Raw genomic sequence first — 26,678 nt, 5'->3', positions numbered from 1 at the left:
AGAGCGATGAGGTCTCCCCTGAGCCTCCCCTTCTCCAGACTGAACAATCCCAGCTCCCTCAGCCGCTCCTCATCAGGCCTGTGCTCCAGACCCCTCACCAGCTTTGTTGCCCTCCTCTGAACACACTCCAGGGCCTCAATGTCTTTCTTGCAGTGAGGGGCCCAAAACTGGACACAGTACTAGAGGTGAGGCCTCACCAGGGCTGAGTACAGAGGGAGAATGACTTCCCTACTCCTACTGGCAATACTATTTCTGATCCAAGCCAGGATGCCATTGGCCTTCTTGGCCACCTGGGCACACTGCTGGCTCATGCCAGCACTTCCTGCCAGCTTGGTGTCGTCTGCAAACTTGCTGAGGGTGCTCTCCATGCCCTCATCCAGGTCATTAATAAAGATATTGAAAAGGACAGGCCCCAGCACCAACCCCTGGGGAAACATCACTCGTGACCGGTCGCCAGCTGGATTTAACTCCATTCACCACTACTCTCTGGGCCCAGCCCTCCAGCCAGCCTCTTACCCAGCAAAGACTGTACCTGTCCAGGCCATGGGCTGCCAGCTTCTCCTGGAGAATACTGTGGGAGACAGTGTCGAAGGCTTTGCTGAAGTCTAGGTAGACCACATCAACAGCCTTTCCCTCATCCACCAGACGGGTCACTCGATCATAGAAGGAGATCAGGTTGGTCAAGCAGGACCTGCCCTTCACAAACCCATGCTGGCTGGGCCTGATCCCCCGGTTGTCCTGCAAATGCCGTGTGATCTCCCTCAAGACAATCTGCTCCATCACCTTCCCTGGCACTGAGGTCAGGCTGACTGGCCTGTAGTGCACCGGATCCTCCTTACGACCCTTCTCGTAGATGGGAGTCACAGTGGTCAGTCTGAAAATGCCAGAGCCCAACTGGAAATCTAAAATTAAATATAGAGTGAGGAAAACAGCACTCACATGTTATAATACCTCAAGATTTAAAATCATTTAAACCTAAATTTTATGTAGCAAATCAGACTCATTTGCTATATAGTTGAATTTCTAGCCTAACACCTACTGTGAAGAGTTTTTCTTTCTATGTTGACTTTGGTGTTGACTATTAACTATAATTTTTGTTCCATCACTTCTCAGTTCTATTCCACAATTTAATCTCTCTCTTTTGTTTAAAAACTCTTTGGCAGTCGTTGGTCTTTTTCCTGTGTGTTTCTCTGACACAAAGTGATTCTGATCTGTAATTAGGATTTACACTTGCTACTTCAGGAATTACAAAACATTAAGGAATAATACAGAATTATTCAAAAATAAGAAAAATATTTAAGTTTCAGCCATGTATGTGTTCTCAGATCTTTCATTTTGGCATGCGGAATGTATCTAATGCATCATAGATTTTTTTTATTATTACATGGGGACCTATAAAAATTATTTTTTGATACTATGATAGAATATAATACGTTGTACTGAATTATGAGCTCCCTGTTTTGTTCTTCACAAAAGACTTCATTGTAAGATCATTGTTTGCGGAATGCCCTAGAAAGGAAATGTCAGAAAGAAGTTGTCTGTAATATTATTCTGGAATCTTGACTGACTCCAAACGTGTGGCCTAGTTTTGGAAATACTACTGTTTTTTTGGCCAAGTGCTGGAGTGTCTTAATCAAAGTATATACAAAACAATCTTGCTGTTTGTATGTAGGGAAAAAGATGTTTAGAAAGAATTTTTTCTGATACAACAACAGAAGACTGGGTTGGAGTGAAAACCTACCAAGAGACTGCCTTTTACTAAAACACAGTCCAAACTTTGACAAGCTGAAGTGGTGAAGAAAAGATTAAGGTAAGTGAGTTTCAGTGGAATGTAGTAATATACCCAATTTTTAAAAGAATGTAAGTTACTGTATAGTAAGTAAGGCTTTAATTTGATTTTTCAAAATCTGTTTTGCGGGCCTTTAATTTTAAGTCCTAGTATTAAGTCCTAGTTCCAGATAACTAAGTGGACTTACAAACTGAATGGATTACTCATGCATTTAATACATTTCTCTGCCTTCTTGCCATATGAATCCAATTTATGAATGATTCACCATAAGAAGTTTGTGACAGCTCATGGAGGGTAATGATCTAATAAAATCTGCCATAAAAATTAATTTGTTTGAAGTGACATTAAATATTATCTTCATGCATTGAAATATAAATCGTGATCTGATGTCAACTGAGCTCTTCAAATTTCTCTCTTTGTATTATTGATGACAGTAGATATGGTATAATACTCCTGCTCCAATCCCTACATCATCTCAGTAGCTCCATTCTGGACTCACTCCTGTAAGTCCATATCTTTCTTGTACTGGAGAGTGCAGCACTGGACCCAGCGCTCCAGATGCTTCTCAGCAGTGTTAAGTACAGGGAAGGATCACCTCCCTCTCCTACTAGCAAGATTCCAAATGCTTCCCAAGATTCTGGCAGCACGATCCTCTGGTTGTATCAGCTTCTCCCTCAGTTTTGTGGTATTTGCAAACTTGCTAAGGATGCACTCTACCCCATCATCCAAATCACTAATGAGGTTTTTAAACAGGATCAGACCTAGTATTGACCCCTGGGGTACACCACTAGTGACTGGCCTTCAATTGAGGTTTGTGCCACCAATGACAACCCTGTTGGTCCAGTCATTATTAGTTTTTAATCCATCTCACTGCACTCATATTTGACCTGTAGTTTGTCAGCTCATTTGTGATGATGTTATGGGAGATTGTGTCAAAGGCTTTACTAAATTTGAAGTATAAACAACATTCACTGCTCTTCCCTTGTCCACCAATGAGGTTGCTCAAGTGTGATTTCCCCTTCTCAAATCTCTGCTGACTACTCACAATGGTCTTGTCCTTCATGTGTTTGGAAATGCTTTCCACAAGGACTTTCTCCGTCGCCTTCAGACAGATTGAGGCAAGCTGACACACCTCAGTTGTAGTTCCCTGGGATCCTCCGTGTTGCCCTTCTTGAAGACAAGATTGACATTTGCTTTCTTCCAGTTCTTGGGAACCCCTCCCCATCTCCGTGACCATTCATAAATAACCAGGAATGCCCTTGCAGTGACATCAGCCTTTTCCCCATCACTTTGGAGCACATCCCATCAGGTTCCATGGACTTGTGTAGATCCGTCTAGTTGAAGTGCTCTGTAAGCTAGTCTGTTGGTATTGGTCTAACTATCTGGGACAAAATAAAGCAAGCAAAATGGAGATGTGAACAGAAATTGTATTTCTCGTTGAAAATAAAATAGAATGAGAATGGAAGTAGTGGAGAATAATAGTAAAGGGATGATTTTAAAATTCATTTCAATTTTAAAATGTTTGTTATCTAGTTGATGAATTTTCTTTAAATGCAAAACTCTTGAAAAGAGTGTGCAGTACAATACAATAGTAAATATCACTGTGCTTAAAGATAGGGAGGTGTGCATGTTCCAGAATCATTTCCTGAAAGTTACAGTTTTAACCCATAATGAAACAGAAATGTTTCAAATTGGAACTTACTATGCAGAATTAGAACTTCTCTGAGTGCTTCTAGTTATGCCTTAATTTATATGCACTGATTTGAACTATAGATAGAGCATTTCTGCATGAGAAATACTAAGTATCTAGGGGAAAAAATGGATTTCCTAATCTAAAAATCTTTTGATAGATTTACATCTCTCACTTATAAGATTGGTTTCATTTTTCATGTTTATTACTTTAAATAACTGATTTAGAAAATCAGATGCAGAGTGTAAAAGGAAGTTTGAAGTAAATAGCGTAATTAATGGAGAAATATGGTGGATTTGTGATGACAGCTGTTCATTGTTGTAGCTTACATTTGGCTTTAGGGGTTGACAATGCTGTTAGTAAGTATGATACCTTTTTTGAGTCTAGTGTTTTAATCTGAATTTGAGTCATATTTAACATATAGTGTCTTCTTATAGTATGTTGTGAAATTACTCTAGTGAAAAATGAAAAGCTGTGATATCTTTGGATGAAGATAGAACATCCACTCAGGGGGTGGTAGTTTCTTCTTTCTCAATGAGTTTGCAAATATTTTCTAAGGAAAACACAGTTTGTATGCTGTTAGTCATAAGTTTTCTGTGTTTAGCAAGGAGTAAATTGCCTGGAATTTCTAATGCCCAAATATGCTGATTCTATTTGCCTTATCGGTCATTTTTTATGTGCTCCAATTTTTTTTTTTTTTTCCCAAAACTTATTTTATTTTCATTGTTTCCATGTCAGCCTAGGAATGCTCAAAATTTTGAATTCGTGTTCATTCAGACCTTGGTTACTTGTCAGCTATTACAATGATAAGTAGAAAGACAGAGTATTTGCTTTGGTGCCATTTGGCAGACAGCTGTTGTTCACTTTGAGTTTGTTTTGTGCATTGTTTTTGGAATGAACCTCCATCTGATTATGCTTTCCCTAATGTTGGTCTGTCACCACGTTGTGGGCCACTGCTCAGGTGTTGTGAAACACTGATAAATGCACATCTGTTCATATCACTGAATGATTTGGATTCAGGCTGAGAAGGACTATGAAGGACTTACTGAGGTCACTTTGTCCATTCCCTTGGGGCAGTGTAGGCATGCCTCATTTACTGTTTCTTTGTTCAGTTTGTGGCTTTGATGGTGTTCTTTTTTCTTCTATATTTTTTCTTCTGAAACCAGAAATACAGTAAAAATGCATTGTACATGTCTGCCTAAAACATGAATCATTGACTAACAAAATACAGATTAAGTGTTTCAACACATTATTTGATACTGGTGAGTTGTAGCAAGCTGAATGTTAAGTCTGATCTTGATTTTTCTTTTCAAGTTTCTACTCAGTATTTTCAACATCTGTTACAAATCCCAGAATGTTGAACATCACTTTTTCTTCATTTGAACTTAGTCATATGATTCCACATTCAGTAAAGCAGCCTCACCTTGGTTCTAAATAAATAATGAAAAGCTGAAATTTGCTTCCTAAATAAATCGATCCTGACTTGCATGGGAACTGCAGAAGTTTGTTCGCAAAAATGTAACTAGTCCTTTACAATCTACTCTTCCCCTTTTGAAAACATCGCATGTGTTTTTGTCTTTGTGTGTACATTATTGCTATGTGATACCAAGATACCTCACTGTTCAGAAGTGTGTTTTTGATTTGTAAAAATTGGGTCAGGAACTCCTGCAGCTGAGTGATGGACCTGGTAAAAGTGACAGGCCAGAGAGGGAGCTCCTTTGGCAATCAGTGCATTATGGACTCTCCAAAAAAACTTAGAGATGGAAAGACAAGTTATGAATCTGGAAACATCCAAAATGCATTAAAAAAAAAAACAACGGAAGCTAGGACTCAAGACTTAAATTAAAATTATATCCGATTATTTTTCTAAGAATGGCTTTAGTTCTTCAAATGATAATTAAATTTATGTACTGTGAAGCCATACATAGCTAGGATCAGTGCTCTAGAGGTTCTGTCAAAGTCATTGGTGAATTGAGGGAAAGGAAAGATTGCTGCCCCTATGTGGGAAAGACAGACAAAACTTCATGAATGTTTGTTTAATTTTGAGACCTGGAGTTTTTTGGCTGTTTTGCAGGGAACATGGGGAAATTAAGTTTCAGGTTAGAGGATGAAGAGGGGTTGCAACAAGTTTTTCTGAAACAGACTTCATTATTCTTTCTGCTTATGAAATAACTTCTTTGCCTAAATGTAGCAGCAGTCTGAAAGATTTCTCAGAGGGAAGGATTTTGTTTAAACACTTTCTATGCTTCTTTTCCCCTTGTTAAAGAATTCTGAGATTTTATTCCCACCTGGAATAATTTCTTATATTGTCTTTAAGGAATAGAATAACTTGACAAAAAATAGTATCCTAGTATAAAGTGTACTCTTTAACAGAAAGACTGAGTTTTCTAAAGCATGATTCTTTCTAGCTTCTGTGTGCCTTCCGATCCTAGATCTTAGAAGAACAGTTTTAGAAGTCCAAGCACTTTATCTGCTTCTGATGAGATTCAGTCCTGAATGATGAAAGGAGAAGAAAGGTTCCTCAAACACCCAGCACAGCAGCTGATGGATGAGATGTGTAAGACGAGCATGCTCAAAGTCCTCCCTTATCTGGCAGTGATCTGGGAAATACAGTGCCAAAGGACTTTTTTTCAAATCTCTTTCTTTTAAAGATAAAGATTTTTTTTTTATTTTGATTTTGTTTTGATAAAGTGGTTTTTTTTTGCTCCATGGGATTTTTTTTTGGCCTTTTAGAGAGAAGAAAAATGTTTCCAACATTACATTCAGTTTCTGTAACCTGTTCTCCTCTATCAATTTTAAAGACAGCTTTGTTGACTTGGTTGGTTGGAAATCGTATCTGGACAGCCTTTCTGCCTGAACCCAGAAAACCAGGAGATTCTTTTCTTTGCTCTTATGGTGCCATTCTCCCTTTCTTCTTCACGGATCTTATTCACAGTAGCAAAGACTGTTTTTGATTATCTAATGGGAAGATTTCATCATGATCAGATTTTCTCATAATTTATATTGGCCATTTTTATTGATGTGCTTAGTGCATTTCTCTTTAATTCACCTGTTCATGTCTAACCTGAATCCGATATTTGTGCCTCATTGTTTTGTATGTGTGTGTGGAGGTGTGTATGTATATATATATATATGTATATATATATATATGTATGTACGCGCATTATTTATATTACATATATATTGACAGCAGTATTTTTCACGTTTTCCTTGCCTTTATTTGAGGAGTATTGGAAGCATGCTGGAAAATCAAAAGTTACTTATTCAGTTCAGAGGATTTTTTTTCAAATGTTATATGGTAATTAGAAACTAGTTAGAGGTTGATAACTAAAAGCTTAATTTATTAAATGTGAATACATTTGTAGATTTTAGATAATGGCTGTTCTTGCAGTTGATGTGTGATCTCTGAGACCAAAAGTTATTAGTTATTAGCTCTTAAATTCTGAGACATATCTTTCCTTTCTCGGTATTGTTAGGATAAAAATTGTTTTTGTTTTAAATTGTTTGTACTTTCTTCTTGGGAAAAATATTTTGCTTTGTCTTGTTGAAGAGAAATTGCAAGTAGGTTATGTCCATCTGTTTCTGCATGAAAACTGCTGATCTAAAGTAGAATACCTGGATCTAAAAGATTTTAACTTGTTTTCCAAATTATCTTATTTATTAGAAGATACTCTTGTCGCTTCCAAATTACAGCTGAGCTTAGTGGTCAGGATACTAGAGGAAATGCAAGCTTGTGGTATATTTCCCTTTGATGATGGTAACGTACAACGCAGAGTATCAGTGATCAGTTCTGCATACTCATTTCTGAAGCAGAGGCATCTGTGCAGCTAATTTGCTCTACTGTAGTCCTACCTACAGTCTAAAGATGACTTTGTTCTTGGTCTTTGGCAACTGTAACAGGTTGTTTCACAGTTCTACGCAGTTGATAGATGTGATGAGCATATAATGGTTGACTGCCTGCTTTTCCAACAGGAGGCATCCCTACTTTTATTCTACATCTGTTGAGATATAGGATAAGATAAAGATAAGAATACTTGATAAGAAATGTATTCTTCTGATAAGAAATGTTTTCCATCACATTCCAGCCACGTGTGTTGTATGCCCTGATTTGAGGGTCTCTAAGTAGATTACACCTTTATTTTCTTGGAAGACTGAATTATACACAGCACACATTCATCATAAGTTTATGTGTTTAATGGTTTTGTAGCTGCTTGTTGTTATTGCCTGAGTAGTTAGGGGAATGTTACTAGTATGTTTTAAATCTACTTAGTTACATTCCTTGAATTTGCTTAAGCCCATTCAGTTTGTTTCAGGTAACAGTGATGACACTGATGCTTTGCCCAGTTTCTATAACAGAATACAGATTCTGCTTATATGACATGTACTAAATATGAAAAAAAACTATCTGGGGGAACAAGAATAAAATTTTTAAATTTTAAGATTCTCTATTTTTATTAATTAATTAAATGCTGATTTAGCCGATATCCCGTGTCTGACTGAAGCCAGCAGTAAAATGCTTCAATAGAACTTACAAGAACAGGGTGAGAAAAACTTGCAATTTGCTGTTACCAGATGTTACTTTGATGAGTAAACATGCTGAGAGCTAATTACTTGTAAATTCATCTTTTTTTTCACATCTGGTTCAGATCATACAAAAGAAACCTATTCACATTATAGTTTAGTGTCTAATATATTTACACAGACGTAGTGATGTTACACAAAATTAATGTTAGAAGGTTTTAAAATCATTGGAAGTAAATATTATGTATTATAATGGTATTGTGTTGCTGTTTTCAGAATTATTTAAAGCATCATTATGCACATATTTCATTGCCCTTTCTTTTTTATTTTACTTGCTTCAAATCAGAAGTGTCTAATAAGTTTCTGAACCCAGTCCTGTTCTGTTAGTGTATTTAGCAAAACTCATTATTGTTAAAGTTTTGAATACTGTGGAGAAAATGATGATGAAGGAACAGATTATATAAACTAGCAGAAACAGTACTTCTCAGCAACACTTTCAGAGAGGAATAGCAAAATGCACAAGATAAAAAAGCCATAATATGCTCAGCCAAAGTTCTCTGACAAGCAATACTGAAGCCTCAGCTGTCAGTGAACTGCTTTGTGTCATCCGGGCAGACAGAGATGGCACAGAACTGCCTTTGGCTAGCAAGTGAGTAATGTCCTATTTTAAGGAATTCTGAGCAGGCAATATGATCTCTAGGGTACTGTATCTCAGTAATGGATTGAAGCTGGATTAAAATCAATTTTTCAGCCAGGTAAAGACCTGAGCTGAATCAAGTGCCTCATCTAGGAGTGTGTTCAGGACTGCTGGGCCTGACATGTAGAGAATGAAAGAACCTAAATGGTCTGCAAGATTTGGAATGAGGTGTGAGCGTGGAGCTGAAAGGAGGGGTCCAGGAGCGGTTCTTGTTGGAAGCTGTAGTTGTGTGACAGAGTTCAGACAGGTTGGATGATCATCAGATCAGAAGTGGAAATTGAAACTGGTGCCAAAGAAGCCAGGCAAAAGCATGACAAAAAACAAAGTTGTCACAAATTAGGCATTTTCTAATAGGAACTAAGCCTCATTCTCTTTGTTGCAATGCAAGTAAAAAGCAGTGAGGGTCACCAAAATATAGCACAGGTATGATAGACGATGATGTGGACATTCTGAATTTGTCTTCATAAGATTCTTGTAATCCTTGTTAAAACTGCAACATGGAAGAGGCAGGGATTAAGTTGGAGAGCATAAAAAATTGAGGAAATGAATTTGAAATAGGAAGTTTAGATAACATTCAGTGATTTCAGACTTAGTCATGGAGATTGTGTTTGGGAACAAAGATAAAGAACAGGGATTTCTTAGTCTGGGAAGAAACTGTTGCGTTATAAGGAAAGAATCTAATGAACTCAAAGTGGAGAAAGAATTCAAAGAAAAAGCTGAGAAGGTTGGAAAAGGAGGCTACGAAAGGGAAGAGCAGTGCTGCTGGGACAGCTGGAAGAAGGTGAGAAAGAGTAGGGAAAGAGGAGTTAATGTTAGTGAATGCATAAAAAACCAGCACTCCTCTCATATTGGGTGTCAGTGAGAAAATGAACCAAGAGGAGAGCAACTTTCATAGCCTCTACAGTTCTCTATGGTAAAAATATTCTCTCTGGGCTGCAAATTCCCCTCTACATACACTAGAAGACCTGGTTTTGTTTGGTTTTGTTTGTCTTTCTTTCTTACGCTGTATGTTCCTCAGGGTAATTCTGAGTCATCCTGAAGACCTTGGTCTGCTAAAGCAATAAAACAGCTTTCTTGTTTATAAAATAAAGGTTCAATTTTGCATGGTGGGCCAGAAGAGAGATTATATTTGACAGTTTCAATATTTTGATTTCACACCGTGCCTCATTTTGAATTGCATCTGTCAAGGTAAAGGAAAGGTTTGCTCCTACAGAGAGTATTGTCTATAAGGCATGATAGTCTTATTATGCTGCTCAGTAAATTTGTGTATTTGTCTTCTGCTTTGTCTTCAGAGGGCAAAGAATCAGTTTTACTTTGGGTATGATTAAAAAAAGAAAGAATCAATAAGAAGTAAAATGGTCATAAGCCACATAAATCTTGATTTTGATGGAGAGTTATATTACAGATTTCTATGTTATTTTTGTTGCCTAGCAGAATGAAAGTGAAAGAACAAGAAGTTAGTGGGTGTGAATAAAAAGAAAAACCCGGATAAGGTGAATTATAGTGATTTGAGTGATTCAGTGTTTGGGGTAAAAGGCCTGCCATTTTCTACTTGCACTCACTAGCAGTAATTAATTTAAAAATAACTTGTTTTAAGAATATTAGCGTAACCTCAGAAATTTGTTTGAGTTGTTTTGCTAATTTGCTCCTTATTTCTGTTGCTTTATACTATATACATTTGAGAACAGTTTATTAATATTTAAACTAGTGGTTTGAGATAAAGTAATAGTGAGACAGGTCAGGGACATGACAGCCGTTGTAAAGGCAGGATACAAATTAATTACTGTGGCATTATTAATACTCTTCAAACCTCTTCAAACCAATAAAGATTCTTTCAAGTTTCTTATTGTGGAGTCTCTTAAGGGTCCTCCTTGTTTGTCTTCTGGCCTGTTCGTCCACCAGGAGATGCGGCTGCTGAAGGAGCAGCGGGGCTTCTTTGGTATATGTGGATGTAGAAGGAGAAGAACAAGAAGAATTACATAATGCCCATCTCCAGCTCTGATTTACGTGCTGAGAGTAGCAATAAACAGATGGGCACAGTAAAGAAGAATCTGCTTTTATGACTAATCTTTGAAATGGTTAAAACTGAGGAAAGTTGTGTGAAAGAAAGTGAATTCAATGGAAACATTAAATGCAAAAAATAAGAAATCACAGAATCATGGAATTGCAGGGGTTGGAAGGCACCTCAAGAGATCATTGAGTCCAGTTCCTCTGCTGAAGAAGGTTCCCTACAATAGGTCACACAGGTAGGTGTCCAGATGGGTCTTGAGTATCTCCGTAAAAGGAGACTCCACAACCTCTCTGGGCGGTCTGTTCCAGTGCTCTGTCACCTTCACCATAAAGAAGTTCTTCCACATGTTAGTATAGACCTTCCTATGTTCAAGTTTTAGGCCATTCTCCTTGTCCTATCGCTACGCACCACTGAGAACAGCCCGGCCACATCCATTTGCCTCCCACCTCCCTTTAGATATTTATAAGCATTAATCAGATCCCCCCTCAGTCTTCTTTTCCCCAGGCTGAGCAGGCCCAAGTTACTCAGCCTTTCAAAGAAATGCTCTATTAAAAAAAAAAGAAAGAAAAAGTATTTACAACCATTTGACATCATCCTAGTGAGCAGCAGTCCTCCCCATGGCAGGGACCATTCTAAGATTCTACGAAATTACCATCGTTTGTATAATAAAAGAATCTTAGACAGTCACTCATTTGTTGGACCATTATCAGGAATAGGGCCTGAGACTCTGAATGTCACTGAGAATCTTCTATAAAACAATAGTTGAGGGCAAATGCAGTGATACTGAAGTGATGGTTATTATTTTTGTGATGCTAGAGTACGATATGTGCTTAGGTCTCAGAGAGAACATGAGAATGAGAAGCTTTACGATTCTGGTGGTGGAGAGCTGTCTGTTAATGTAGAATGAGTAGATATCGTGGTCTTTGTATTGTGTCCAGTTCACCTAAGTGTCATATAAGCACTGCGTGGTGATCTGTTGCATGATAATCAGAAGTTTGAGGGAATAAACAGAGATTTTTTTTTTCTGGATCAAGCAGAAAGTGATCCCTGACATCTGTTTAGGAAGGACTATATTGAGTCCTGAGTCTTGGTGATTTGAGATGCTACCTGAAGATAAATGACACTGAGCTTTGATACACTAACTTCTTTGACCTTCTCAAATAAAACGAGAATAGAAATTTTCCTGTTACAGCAAATTCTTCATCTATCTGAGGTTTAATGGTGCGTGTTTCATTGAACTATTTGCTGTATTATGGTTATTTTTACCCATGTGTCTGAACAAGCCCTTCCTCCCTGTGTGATATTAGCACCTCAGGAGATTCCCATGAGAACCCAGTTTCCTATTCATTACATGTAAATAGTGTTTGTTGTTGCTACAGAATGTTGTTGAGTAAATTGCCAATCTCAAACAAAACTTGCCTTTGTTTATTTGTCCGTGGTTGCTCAAGTGCTAAATTCTGCAGCTTATGTCCATCAAATGTACCTACGGCGCTGTTCTCAGGTGCTCACATGGAATATGCATTGTATTTGCCTCTATCACTTTGGGGTGCCTTGGTAGCCATGGATTTTGCTTTTTTCCCCTCCCCAACTTCAGGTAATATTTTCATAGAAGTTGAGGATAACCAAAGGTTGGAGATTTCCTTACAGTGAATTCACGTTTGTGAAATTAATTGAAACAACAGCATGAAATGCCTGTACAAGAAAACTTCCAGTTTGTCTGAGGGCAGAGATAATGAGCAGGAGATGATCCCCCAGGTTCTTGTGTACAATTCTCTTCCAGTGTGTTAAGATTTTCTGAGCTAACTAGCCTTATGCAAGCAATCTCTCAAGTATTTGAATTTAAAAAAAAAACAGCAAAACCAATCAAACTCTGTATAACTTCACTGATAAATAGAAATGCTCTTCTTTTACAGATGGCATAATATTTATTTCTGCAAAGCAGTGTCTTGGTCTATGTTTTTCAGCCCTATTCAGAAATATTTATTTATTATTGACTGGAGATTTTTTCCCCTTTGCTTTCTAAGTATTTATTAGTAAGCCTAATCTGGAATCAGGAGCTAAGAGGACTGACGTGGCATAGTCTTCAGTCAGGCTTTTTGCCCTCTCGGTCTTCCTAAATACTTTGAAGACAGAAGAGATATTTTTTTAAATAAGGTTGCAGAATCGCACATAATCGCACACTGCACAGAGTCTACACAGTGTCTCTGAACAACCTGTTCCTGGCCACAGTAAAAAAGGCTTCTACTGTGTTCAGAGGGATTTTTCTTTATGTGGATTTGTGCCCCCTACCTTTCATCCTGGTGCTGGATGCCTCTGAGAAGAGCCTGACTCTGTCTACTCTGTCTTCAATCCTTACACCATTCAAGTATTTATACCCAGGGATAAATCCCCCAAGCCTTCTCTTCTCCAGGCTGCACAGTTCCAGCTTCCTCATCCTTTCCTTGTATGAAACGGTCCCATCCCTTAATCATCCTCACCACCTTTTCTGCACGAGGCCTTCCAAGCAGCCACAGCCAGGCTGTGTTGGTGCCCGGGGTTGTTCCTCATCCAGGCAGGACTTTGCATTGCGTGATGCTGCTCTTTGCAGTTGGAAGCTGGACTCCAGGACACTGGAGAATTTTTTCAGGTATAGGTTTTATTTAGACTAAAAGAATAATGATCCTATATGCTCTTATTTTTTTTTTCTTCTAAGGTTTCGAACTGAACCTGTGGCTTAAGGATTTTCTCTATTCATATAGAATGATGCAGTGGACCCATACAAGCATACATTTTTGAAACTTAGAAAATAATGGTGCAGTAGGTCTTTATTTCAAAAGGCCACTGTGTTTACTTTAAAAAAAAAGACTACAAAATACTGCACTTCTTTGCAGTGTATGTTCTTCTTGCTTGGTGCTTCAGCCTTATTTTCAAAGTGAGAGCAGTTGTTGATTTGGGATACCAACTGCTGACTTTTTTTTTTTTTTTTTTTTGCCTATTCATCCTTCATCCTTTTCAGTATCCTTAGTATTTGTGTTTAAGTTGATATAGACCCTAATTTTTTTTTATAAGTATGTGTTACAGATATAGGTATCATGTCTTTAAGAGTCTTTCATTAGAATATGAATGAGTATCTCCTTATCATGAATGTAAAGATAGGCAACTTCAAGACTGCTATCAGTGGTTATCAATATTTGAGTTAAAGTTTTCTGTTTAGAAGAATATCTTTACTTGCAGGAAGCACAATGGAATTCTGACCATGTATACTCTACAGGTAATTCAGCTGTAGTTGGGTAGTACTTTAAAGCTTGCCTATGGGTTGCTCCAACTTCAATTTTCAGAGGCAATATTTAAATTTCTTTTTGCCCTCACTCCTGGTAACATTGCTTTAATCTCTTCTGATATTTGATGAATCTTCTACCAATGAAGAAAAAAATGGAAATTTGACATCTTGTGGAAAATGTTATCTGAGTTTCAGTTAGCAGTAAATCGATTCAGCTTTCCTGCTGCTGTCCGTAATTAGATAAGTATTCTACAAAGCAGAAGTAATTTATCTCTATTGCATCAGGAAGACAGATTTATTTGAAAATATATTTGCTCTTTTCAATATTTTGTTACAATTTCCACCTGCATAAATAAAAACTCTTTTTTTTTAATAAACAGTTGTTATACGTGAAATAATATCCTAATCAGTAAAGAAGTGGTGCATGCTTTGATCAGGTGTTATTAAGTGGATGCTGTAGACAGTTTCTGTCCTGAAATGCACTGGAACAATTTTGTTATGATACAGTAAAAAATCTAATTTGTTTGACATGCATCGATGTTTGACTGTATTGCCTTTCCTCATGGATGTAACAGCCAAATTGCCCTCATTTAATTTAATACATAATTGTTAAGGCATTTCATAATTTCTCCGAGGAAGCTCTTCATTCATCCAGTTGAAGGAAGTTTCTTAAAATAGAGAGAAAAAAAGCTGTTATAGTGTTCATAAATTGTTTCAGGTTGTATTACCCAAACTTAACAAATCTTATAGTAACAACGAAACTGAAAATCAAATATAATTATTGGGGAAAGAAATCTGTCTCTACATAGTTTGAGCTAAAAATGGGAAAGAACCTCAGGACATCACAGTGGTGAATCTATTTTTAAAAGAGAGCATTGCTATTTAATGAAATGCTGACTCCAGGGAACACAGTAAAGAATAATCAGAGGCACTTATCACCTTTGACAGGCCACAGTATTTCTTATGGCTTTGTTGCAGCCCATGCCTTCTTAATTCAGTAATCAAATACTTTCTGTACTCATTTTTAGGGAAAATAAGAATGTTTAAGAAAAGCACACTAAGAAAAAGTATAACTGGATGGATTGGAAGACTGCCTGACACATCAGATTTGAAATATTTAGACTTTTGAAACCAGTGGTTCAAATCCCAAGAAGGCTGTCTTAGTTCTTCATCTTTTGCATGTCAACTCAATGCAGAATCATTGACGTCTCTAAATTGTCATATCAGTTTACTTGTGTTCGGAGCCCCCTTATTAATTTTCTTAGACTGTTCTTCCAGGGCTACAGTTAGGAGTTTTCTGTCTTGTGATATGATATTCTACCAAGAGCTTACCTGCAGCAGCCAAGAAAAGAAAATTCTCAAGGAAATCTGAGCCTCCGTCAGTGTTACTGTTTTCATTATACTTTTTAACTCCAAGAAACATAAAATATATGATAGTACAGGTTGTGCTGTGATAAGGTGAATTTGCTTTTCACCAAGATATTCACTCCTTGGAAAAGTGAAGTTTTATTCACTGTCTCAGTTAGTAGCATGGGTTAAGGTATAATAGATGCACTGCAGCTTAACCAGGTGTTGGTAAAGAATCCATTAGAAAATCCACACTGACAAGATTCCTTATGTAGTGTAATCAACATTGGTGTTGTCCGCATTCATAGTAGCAAGACATACTGGATGACACTGAATTGTTGAAATTGTCTCATTTTGGTCTTTATGCAGCTCAGTCTGTCTTTATTCTCCTTTAGTATACAATTAATAAAGAAAGGACATTTTCTAAAGTTTAATTTCAACTAAAGTTCAAGTAAGTGTGCTCTGAACACCATTAAGTGGTTCATTGGTGGGAACTGTATATTTGGTATTACTTCCTACATCTCAAAACAATTTGACTCAAATGTAAGTTGATGCTGAAGAACTGTGTAGAAGTAGCTGTGAACTGCTGGCAGCACTTTCACTTCTGTCAATAGTATAATCATTATTGGAAACTCAGTGATGCTTCAGTTCTTTGTGGTTTGGAGCATCACAGAATCATAGAATGGTTTGAGTTGGAAAGGACCTTTAAGATCATCTAGTTCCAGCCCCCCTGCTATAGGCAGGGACACGTCCCTCTAGAGCAGGTTGCTCAAAGCCCCATCCAGCCTGGCCTTGAATGCATCCAGGGAGGGAGCATCCACAACCTCCCTGTGCAACCTGTTCCAGTGTCTCACCACCCTCACAGTAAAGAATTCCTTCCTGATATCTAGTCTAAATCTACCCTCTTCCAGTTTAAAAACATTTCCCCTCATCCTGTTGCTACCTGCCCTTATAAGAAGTCTCTCCCCAGCTTTCCTGTAGGCCCCCTTCAGGTACTGGAAGCCTGCTATAAGGTCCCCCCGAAGCCTTCTCTATGCTGAAGAGCCCCAGCTCTCTCATCCTGTCCTCATAGGGGAGGTGCTCCAGCCCTCTGATCATCTTCATGGCCCTCCTCTGGACCTGCTCCAACAGCTCCACGTCCTTCTTGTGTTAGAGGCCCCAGAACTGGACACAATATGAGAGCATGAGAAAGTCTCACGAGGGCAGAGTAGCAGGGCAGAATCACCTCCCTCGCCTGCTGGTCATGCTTCTCTTGATGCAACCCAGGATACAGTTGGCCTTCTGGGCTGCAAGCACACATTGTTGGCTCATGTTCAATCTCTCATCAGTTGACACTCCCAAATTCTTCTCCTCAGGGCTGCTCTCAAGCCTTTCTCTGCCCAACCTGTATCTGTGCTTGAGATTGCCCCAGCCCAGATGCAGGACCTTGCACTTGGCCTTGTTGAACTTGATGAGGTTGGCCCACCTCTCAAACCTGTTCAGGTCCCTATGGATAGCATCCCTTTCCTCTAATGTGTCAACTGCACCACTCAGCTTGGTGTCATTTGCCAACTTGCTGAGGGTGCACCCGATCCTACTGTCCATGTCACCTGCAAAGGTGTTAAATAACACCGGTCCCAACACCGATCCCTGAGCAATGCCACTTGTCACCGGTCTCCACTTGGACATTGAGCCATTGACCACAGCACTCTGACTGGGATCATCCAGCCACTTCCTTATCCAGCGAGTGGTCCATTCATGAAATCCAATTTTCTCCAGTTTGGCAACAAGTATGTCATGCGGATCATCTTCTGCTGACCTTGTGGATAGGCAAATTCAAGTTATTTTTAGACCATTTGTGAGTATGTTTTATGTGACACTGGCTTTTTTAAATGCGATAGGACAAAAAGCTCTTTATAACTTTGTTGGAGAGGCAGTTGTCATGGCTCAGTAGTTAAAACTGAATTATGTTTTGCACTTAAAAACTGAGATTTATCCTTTTAAGCCCTGTTCTAGCTTAATGATTCATACAACTGTGTACTTAACTTTGCTGGTAAGCAGTTTCTGGCTGTTTTGCTACAGCTGTGTGGATTTCTCCTTCAAAAAGAACAGGTGTAGTTTGTACACTGTATCTTCTTTATGCCATTGTTTTGTTTTAATGGCTGTTCATTCCTTACGTAGATATTTTTGAAAACCAATGCAATTTCAGGATAAGACTAAAGCCTCAGCTGCTCTTAAAATAGCCTAAAATGTGAACATACAGATCAGCAATTTAAACCAGAAAAGAAAGAAATAACAAAAAAACTCCATCTTAATTATCCTTACCAATTAATAAATTTTCAGTTAGAACTTAACGAAGGGAAAGAGTGGTGTGTAAGGTACTTGAACAGTAACAGCTTCACCATGCAGTTACTCACATTTTATCTTTTGTTTTTTTGCCTTGATGGGATGAGAAAATCTTGTCTTGGAATCTCGTAAAATAGCTTGCTTCTTCCGCACACTTTATTTGATCAGTCTAAGATCCTTTAGTATTTTTTTTGCTAATAAAATGTGGCTGTGGAAGTAGTGCTTTGTAGCAACTACATCCGTTCTCTTTGTATGCTGCTTGCTTTTGATGTACTTTTTTTTTTGTTAAAATAGTTTTTTTTTTCTTTGAGTGGTTGCCCTATGTACACTTCTCAAGAGGGATCTGCACGTTTCCAATAGCTTGTCACCAAATACCTTCACTTCTCCTGTGCTTCAGGAATGAACTAATGCACTTGTCACTTGTGTGCACCTCCTGAAAGTCTTCATCCACCTTCGTCACTTTAACATTTCAGTTGCATTGTTAAAGTTTCCTTTTAGACTAGTGCTTTACTTGGGTTGAGTGCAAAATACTAATCGCCAACTTTCAATTTTGGATGGAGACTTTGAATCTCTTGGACTTCGAGGGTCTCCTTTCAGTCTGTTTTTAGTACTTGAGTAAATCCTTATTTTTTATGTCTGATCCTGGAGCACGTAGATTTTCTTTTCCTCTTTTCTGATGAAAAAGAGGAGAAAACAACATCAGAATACACAGTCTTGAGGAAGATCTGTTACCTTATGGCCCTTGAGTTATACATGGCATGGTTTGGAGCTGAGCTCAATCGAGCAGCCTTTATAAGCAACAACCTTCTCTGATTATGCTTTGTCGTATAAATAGGACATGAGAATTTCTGCCTTGATGCTTTGCTCCAGTCCACTGTCAAACCACAGTGGTGCTCACTTGCACAGTTCCAGGGAAATTTCAGTCTTTCACTGGAACCTCCACAGCATTAAAACTTCCGGGACTTTCCAGCAACATGGTGACAACTTTTTGTTGGTAATGCAGTTACATATCAGATACCTACTGGTACAGACGATGTGCTGAATTAAGGCAAAGCTTTGTCATTACTTGTCACAGTTTGAGGCAATGGCCATATCTTGCAGCTTAGATACTGCTTTTTCCAGAGGCTTGAGTGACAAAGTACTCTGATGACAATAAACCCTTCCGTGGAAGAGCTGGAGAACAGGGAGATGCAGTTCCCTGCACTCCGTGAGGGCCTATGAGGTTTGAACAAGCTTTGCAAAAGCTGTCATTTGTTCTGCGACTCCTTAATCAAGCTCCAGCAAGGAGCTTTATCGTGACAAGGTAGGCACTTAAATTTCCTTACTTGCTTTGGTTGCAGTTGTTGATACACACCGATAATTGTCATCCCACCCTTAGCTCTCTTACCAGCAAGAATGACTGCTCTGCCTACACATTTTTCTCCATACTTTCCAGAGATTATTCCTCATGAAAGCCTGCTTAGAAACCCTACTAAATGTGTTCTCAACTAGGTTTCCTCTCATTTTAGAAGAGTGGAGTTTTACTACCACTGTTTTCTGACAATAAATGGAAATACAGAAATGTATTCTAATGTTGGAAAATGGAGAACAGCTTTTATGGTTCAAGTTAAATGTGGTAACTACAGTTGAAATATAATTCTGCCACTTTGTGAGGAAAACTGATTTGCTTCAATGCATCTTCCGGTGGTAAGCTTTTTGTATTTTGTATATCTTTATGTAAATATGCATTTGTTATAGGTCAAGACCACTGCCAGTAAAGGGTGTACATCTGGGACTTGCAGTAGCTTTAAGGCTTTTCATGGGGTCTGTGTACTAGTAGGTACATACACTTCAAATAAAGTGGAGTAATTTTTTATCATTACCTAAAACAAGTACAGAGATTCCTAGAAATGATTGTGCAGCTATTTCTCTTACCACACTTACCTTACATGAGGAGCCTTTCATCTTCAGCCCCTACACTGTTACGTTTTATCCTGGCTGGGGCACAAAGTCTCCGATGCATTTAAGTGTGTTGGAGCTCTGGGAGGTGTTAGAGGTGCTGATGGGTGCTAATAGTACTGTGAGACATGTAATCAGGAAACCAGTGTAAAATGAGGCACAAAGTGTTTTGGTCTGAGTGGTCTGTCCTTTCTGGCTTCTGAATAAACTGTAATGCCCAAGATAAACCCTTTCTGTTACTTTCCAGAGCTGAACGTGTCTAGAATTTCATTTGTGTTGAATATCAACCAGACATGTGACTGCTCTGGGCGCTTCAACAGCCCAGATCAGATAATGTATGTTCCTAATTCACTGGTTGTAATGAACAATGGATCCTTTTCCCTAATTCCCACTATTACTGAAAATATCTCAGGAAGAAGGCACTGAAACTGCTATAATAATTTTATTCATATTATCATGACTATGTTTCCAGAAGCTGCTTGGTCTTTTGAGTTATGAAATTGTCCCAAAGCTCAGATCAGAAGTCTGTGGTCTGGAGAGCATCACTGCAATCACTGCACTAACTGAGTGGCTGACAGAGCTATGACAAAGCAAATCTACCGCAACCCAGCTAGACCTATTTCCATTGGCAGCAGGAAAAGTTACAGTTTGTCTCCTCTAGAGTCGTGGAGAGGCCAGATCGTGGTGGAGTTGATAGCAAACTCTTCAAAACCTGCAGGTTAAAAAGTCCACTGATGTTTTCATTTCATCAGTCTCATTTTTGATGTTGAATTTAGTCTGGACATTAAGGGAAGCTCAAGGAAGTGAGGGAGGTGCGCCATCCTTTGGGGATCATTTTCAGGGGCAGCAGTGAGGGGTAAAGTGATCTGATAAAGCTCAAGCTAAAAAAGTATCTTATATCATGAGCACAGCCAATACATAGATACTGAAGTGGACCACGACATCATAAAGGAGCTTGAAATTTTTGGTGAATAACCATCCTTTTCCACATCTATTAATATTTAACACTATTTAGCCACTGGAGTGGAAGAGTATGATAAAGGGTTTAATTATCATCCGGAACACGTATTGTCTACAGAAATGTTAACGGAATTCTAATTACTTGGCCAAATGCTGACTTGCCTTTCCACTTCCTTCTTTTTTGGGCATAGCAGAGTCTTTGAAAAGGCTTGTTATTGATAGTGATGAATGGGATGAAGTTATAAACATTAATAATCTGCGTGTTGGAGATTAGAAGACTGAAAGGGAGCAAGTAAATGATAAACTAAAGAAATTTGATTTGGAGTTACTGACTCAAAAAAAAGAAGCAATATAAGTGCACATTAAACAAAGGATCATTATCCCCGGGATTAACTTAGTTTAGGTAATGAGGATTTATAGACATGGCTAAAGTTTAGTCTGAAGATTTGTCTCTATTTTTGAGAAATCTTATGTTACAAAAAATCAGTTATTAATAGAAGCAAGATGGAGAATAGATCGTTTCTTCACTGAAGTGAAAAGGATTAAAACACAATGTTTTTGCATCTTGAGATCACTAAGCCTACATCTCCTAAAGCTATGACACAACAGAATAATTTCCCTTTTAGAAAGAAACAATAAAACTGTAAAAAATTTCAGCCATTGAAAAGAAACTGCATTATTCAATACACTGAACTTTGGAAGATGTGGGAGTAAAAAGAATGCAGCAACATATGTACATTTAGTAAATATTTTATAAATATTACTCCTTCCTGCAGCAAAGAGTATATAATTAAAAACTTCCATACACATACAAATCTGTAGGTCTTTTTGCTTATATATTTGATAACAGTTCTTGTTCAAAGTGTTGTCCTGTTTGCTTCTTGATCAGATCCTACTGTTACGGATCCAGACATCAAGATAACAATTCAGTTGCATTTTCCCTCCTGAATTCACTTATCACTTATTCCTAAGCATTGTACACTACATTGTACTTTACTTATTATTCACTGGAAGGAAAAACAAAGTATGTAAAATGAAAATTATTATGCTTCTAAAGGTGAAAGTTAAAAAGTTCAGAAACATTCATTTAAAGATAGGTGTTCATATGCAGCATTCTTGAAGTCAGGAGCTGAAGTCCTGTTGTTTTTCTTTTGATTTTATACTTGTAAAGTACCAAAGTAAATATAGAGAATTAAGTTTGTCTGAAGTCATTGAGATGTTTTTGAGAATATCCATAGGCTTGAATAATGGGCTGTCCTGTGTTCTGCAAATAATACTCTAAAATAGAATCATAGAATCATATGTGTTGGAAGGGACCTTTAAATGTCATCTAGTCCAACCCGCTTGCAATGAACATGGACACCTACAGCTAGATCTGGTTGCTTAGAGCCTGGTCCAGCCTGACCTTCAGTGTCTCCAAGGAGCAGCCACTGCTTCTCTGGGCAATGTGTTCTAACGCTTCACTACCCTTGTTGTAAAAACCTTTTACCTTATATCTGCTCTAAATCTCCCTTCTTTAACGTTGAAGCCATTTATTAATTAATCATGATTAGCCTTTACCCCATCTCACCCTATAACTCTGCCATGCCCAACCAACAGCATCAGGCACAACAGAGAGATTGTACTTTAGCTGTATTTCCTTTTTTCCCCCTCAATCTATTGATGGAAAGCGTATCTTAAGATGGTCGTCACTTGCCTCTTATTTCAGCTGTTGCCTGCATTCTTTCTGAATGCACAGGAGGAGGATTGAACATAGTAAAGACTATGGAGTTGTGACCACTTCAATACGAAATGGAGAACCGCACAAAAGAAACTTACTGAGTGATTTGCAAGCCCCGATAAAATCACTACAAATGGGTGTTTAATAGGCAATAATTGTATATACACAGGCTTAATTATGGAATTTATATCTAGACAAAGAGCATGCTTACGTCAGGGCTCCTTCCTGTTGTTTCCCAGGCTGTTCTATGTGATTTCAAGTCACCTTCTTTCTTGTATTCTCTCCTGTATTTTTATGGTAGGTCTTTTCTGGAAAGAGTTGGTCATCTGTAATTTTGAAGATGAGTTTCTTGTCCTTTATCTAGTATTATCTGAGAGTCTATGCAGGCTGGACTCCTGTACAAAGATATTTTCAAGCACATCGTGACATTAGGCAGCTGGTTACGTCTGTACTGCTTGTCCTGAATGCATGAATACAGGCTCACCAAAACAAGCCCTGGTTTTTGTCTTTTGCATGGCATCTTACTGTTCTCAGCGCTGCCATCAACTACACAAACTCATTTTATTTTGATCCCTTGTACATAAGAACTGATTTATACAAATTATTAACATTTTAAAAATATTTGCATTTTTAAGAAGTTGTAGTTTTTTTCCTGTGATACCAAATGGTTGCTTTTTCTAAGCAGTTTGAATCATGTGCCTCTGTCATTTTCTGCATTTTGATACTACTCAATTGAGAAAGCAAATCACATTATTTCCTTTCAAAGATACTCATTTTATTTTGTGTACCTTTAAGATATAAACAATAAACAGAGTGACATTTCTGATAATGAAATGATGATAATGATTTAACCTACTGTGCAAATGAATTCCAACGGGACAGGAACTTTCTCAGACAGAAGGTTAAAGATTTACTATTAAACTGATATTGACCAAGGATATGTAGTGCACAAAGAAATACGTAGTTTATGATTAGGAATTACTTGAAGGTAAATGTTGGTTTGGCTTAGGTTATAGAGGCTGTCACAAGTTTCTGAAGGCATTTGCCCATTCATTTGCAGAAGGATTGCAGAATTAATTCAGTTCAAGAAAGCAATTTGTGCTTAAAGCTGTTAATCCACAGCTGATACTCAGATTATCAGTTTTATAAACAATTATTGGTTTAAATTAACTGAATCCTATTGGATTGTTTAAATGAACTAAATCCTATTGCATTGTTCTCAAAATGGAGTGGTGATGCTTTGGTTTTTGGCTGGTTTAGACACTTTTCAGAGTTTGAGAAAGCATTGTGGGGAGAAGTGAGTGTTGCTTCTATGGCTTCTGTAACTCTGGAGCATCACTTACATGTCCCTTCTGGAGTACATTTTGACCCTAGTTTGGCTTCCAACTCTTGAAGTAGCTGCCAAGGGCTGGGGCAAAGTGCATGTGTGGTAGCACAAGGACAAGGCAGTGGGCACTGATGAGCCAGAGCCTTCGATGAGGAATAGTTTGCTCAGTGCTGAAATGGTTTGAGAGGAAGAACCTAAAGCCTTGTAGAGGAGAATTGATTGCACTGGTGTTTTTTCCCCTGCTATGTTACTCTTTTTTGATGATGTCCATGATTACAAACCAAAGCTATCATCCCTATTTACTATCACTCATACTGCAGTCTGCAATTAAGGTGCTGTCTTGATTGAGTGATTTCCTTCATTCTGTGCCGAAGTGGGAGCTTCTGTAAGAGAACAGTCCAATTGGAAAAAATGTATGGATATGTATTTGAAGGATAGAGAAAAAAACCACACACGCACAAAAAAAACCCAGCCTACTCTTATATGACTTTGTACTTAATTATGCATTAGTAGAGTCTGCTATATAGGAATGAAAGCCCATTTCTTAACATCTGGAAATAACTTCATTTACAATTGAGATTTTTTTTTTTTTTTTATGTCAAAACTCTTAATGTGCTATTTTAGTGACATGTCACACAGTGTGTCATGTGCTGATTAAAGTGAAGTTTTGTCCTTTTTGGGAAATTATTCTAATGTAGTCTAGTCAAAGAATTTCATTTAATTACACGTGTAATACAACTTTCTGCCTTTTACTTAATTGGTCTCGCCTACGTTGTTTCTGCCTATTAGATGATAATTTAGCAATTTCCAATTTGTATATCCCTGAGGGAGGCTCAATGGGAATCAATGGGAATAAAAAATCTCTGTGGCTTTCTTCCTCAATTTACTGCTTGATGGCGTCTCCTTTCTAGATGAATGGAAGAAGTGAAATGGAGAATAATAAGCAATAAAAAAGGAAATCCTTTCTATAAAAAGCTTACTTTCAGAACAAAGCAGATCATGTAATATTTTGCACACTTTTCATTTATCAGTATTATTCATATTTACTGTTTTCCAAGAGGATGGATGAAGCAATTTTTAAATGATACATCTAAAATGGCAGGCTTGGACAGGATTTAATTTGCTTTGTATATAATGGGGCAGATCTCATATGTAGTTAGCCAGTGACAAGCAAATGCTAAATCTAAAAGCTACTAATTGTGGCTATCTTTACAACTGAATTTGTTTTGTACTTGTGTACTGTATTATATGCACATTACAGTATATATAAACCCTATTTTAATTACATAAAAATCGTATAATTATAGAACAGTAAATTAGTACATAAGGAGCATGGGGGCTTCTTAGCTGTGGATGAAAAAGCTTGAAAAACTGCTACAAAATTCTGGGGTACAGTTCATCTGCTAGTACTAGCCTGTCAGTTTGGGACAGTTGATTTGCTGTGTTCAGTTCTTGTTTGTAATGGGAAAATATCTATTTATTTATTCATTTTAAACTTTCAGATTGGCCTAACATCATGTGTGTGCCCTTCTGTGTATCTGGTTTTTTTTTTTGGCTTCTTTGCAGGAGGTGGGACCAAGGTGGGACATGATAGATTAGAAACAAAAATGTTGATTGTATGTATTCAAGTGAACTTCAGCCCTCCAACAAGTTAAAATTGAAAATAATATTCATATTTTTCCCTGAATGTGGAAAGTAAGACACTGATTCCTAAATTGGGATTCAGTTTTAAACAGATGTCTAAATCTAGATATTCCTACGTTTGTTTTCATTTTAATCACCAAAATCTAATTAATTAAGTGAAAATATATGCAATTGTTATAAAAGAGATACTGAGTAGCTTTCTGTTTCAGAACCTTTGAATCGTACCTTGCAGTTTGCTTTTATTTTTTCAAACGGAAAATTATCTAGCAGAAATTTAGATAGCATCTGCTTTAATTATCTGTGAAAGAATACTACAAAGAAATGGAAATTCATGTAATTTTGATTTAAAAGTTTTTTTAGCTCATAAAATAGAGGTTAGAGGAGTGAAAAGACTTTGTAAATTTCAAGGTGAAAAAGTAATGCTGAAAAAAATCATCTCTTCAATGTTTACATTATCTCAAAACATTGCCAAAATATCTAAATAACGCCAATATTATTTCACTTGAAATAATTTGTTTTCGGTTTATGAAAATACATATTTCAAGCTGGACATTTTTGAACCCAACCCAAACCATTCTATGATTCTATGAAGCATTATTTCAAGCAGGCATGAACAAAGTAGATGAAAAATTGTATCAATCCTTAACCATGATATAGTATTCCTCATTTTAGGAAAAATACTTTCTCTTAAAAAAACATGAAAATTTTGAAAAAGCTTAAGGACTTATTTAAAATGATGGCTTTTGATGAACTCTTAGTTGAAGTGAAGAAGAACAAAAGACCTTGGTTTGAAATGTTGGTTTCAGTGCCCTTTCCATTTGGAGCTGCAGCTCACAAGTTTGGTAAGATACTGCCATTTCCGAATGTGAGTTCATAGCAGTTGAGTTCTGGCTAAAATGGGAAAGTATTTTAGAGTTGTGCTCATGTTCTAATATACAGGTAAGGCAAATGAGACAACTTTTGCAACATGTGTAGGGCAAAATATGCAGAGGTAAATCGATGTAAATGGGGTGAGATTGAAGCGAAGGCATTCCCAGCACTGTGTGTTGCTGAAGCTGGATCCAGGGCTACTTAAGGCTGAGTGATATTAGCAATAGAAGCAATGCCTTGTTTATAAAACATTATCGCCTGGGCAGAGGGGAAATGCTTTGAGGCTAGGACATAAACATTAATTAAGGGTCTAACTGTTGATGGGAACTGGTAAGGGCAGTGTAGTCTTGCAGGCTGCTGCAATGCTCAGGGGTTGATTTTGTTCTCTAAAAATAGCCTTCTTTCTAAGTTTGCTTCTAAACGAACACTTAGGTGTTTCTGGTGGAGAAAATACATGTATGCATTGGGTTTTTTGGGGGAAAAAATATTGTCAAAGTGTTAAGTTTGTGTTTGTGAGAGTAAGATGTGCTTAATTGTTACTAATAATGCTGAGCAGTTGGCCACTGTGGCATGCAGACCT

General features: G+C 37.7%; 1 protein-coding gene across 3 annotated transcripts in view; it reads left to right on the top strand.

Moving 5' to 3' along the window:
• Positions 1-26,678, top strand: part of TRAPPC9 (trafficking protein particle complex 9) — a 472,762-nt gene that overhangs the window by 181,608 nt on the left and 264,476 nt on the right. The window lies entirely within an intron of this gene.

This window comes from Numida meleagris, chromosome 2 (genome assembly GCF_002078875.1).
Source record: "Numida meleagris isolate 19003 breed g44 Domestic line chromosome 2, NumMel1.0, whole genome shotgun sequence".
Lineage (NCBI taxonomy): Eukaryota > Metazoa > Chordata > Aves > Galliformes > Numididae > Numida > Numida meleagris.
Note: the sequence above shows the minus strand (reverse complement) of the source record. Positions and strands in the feature narration are given on the sequence as shown.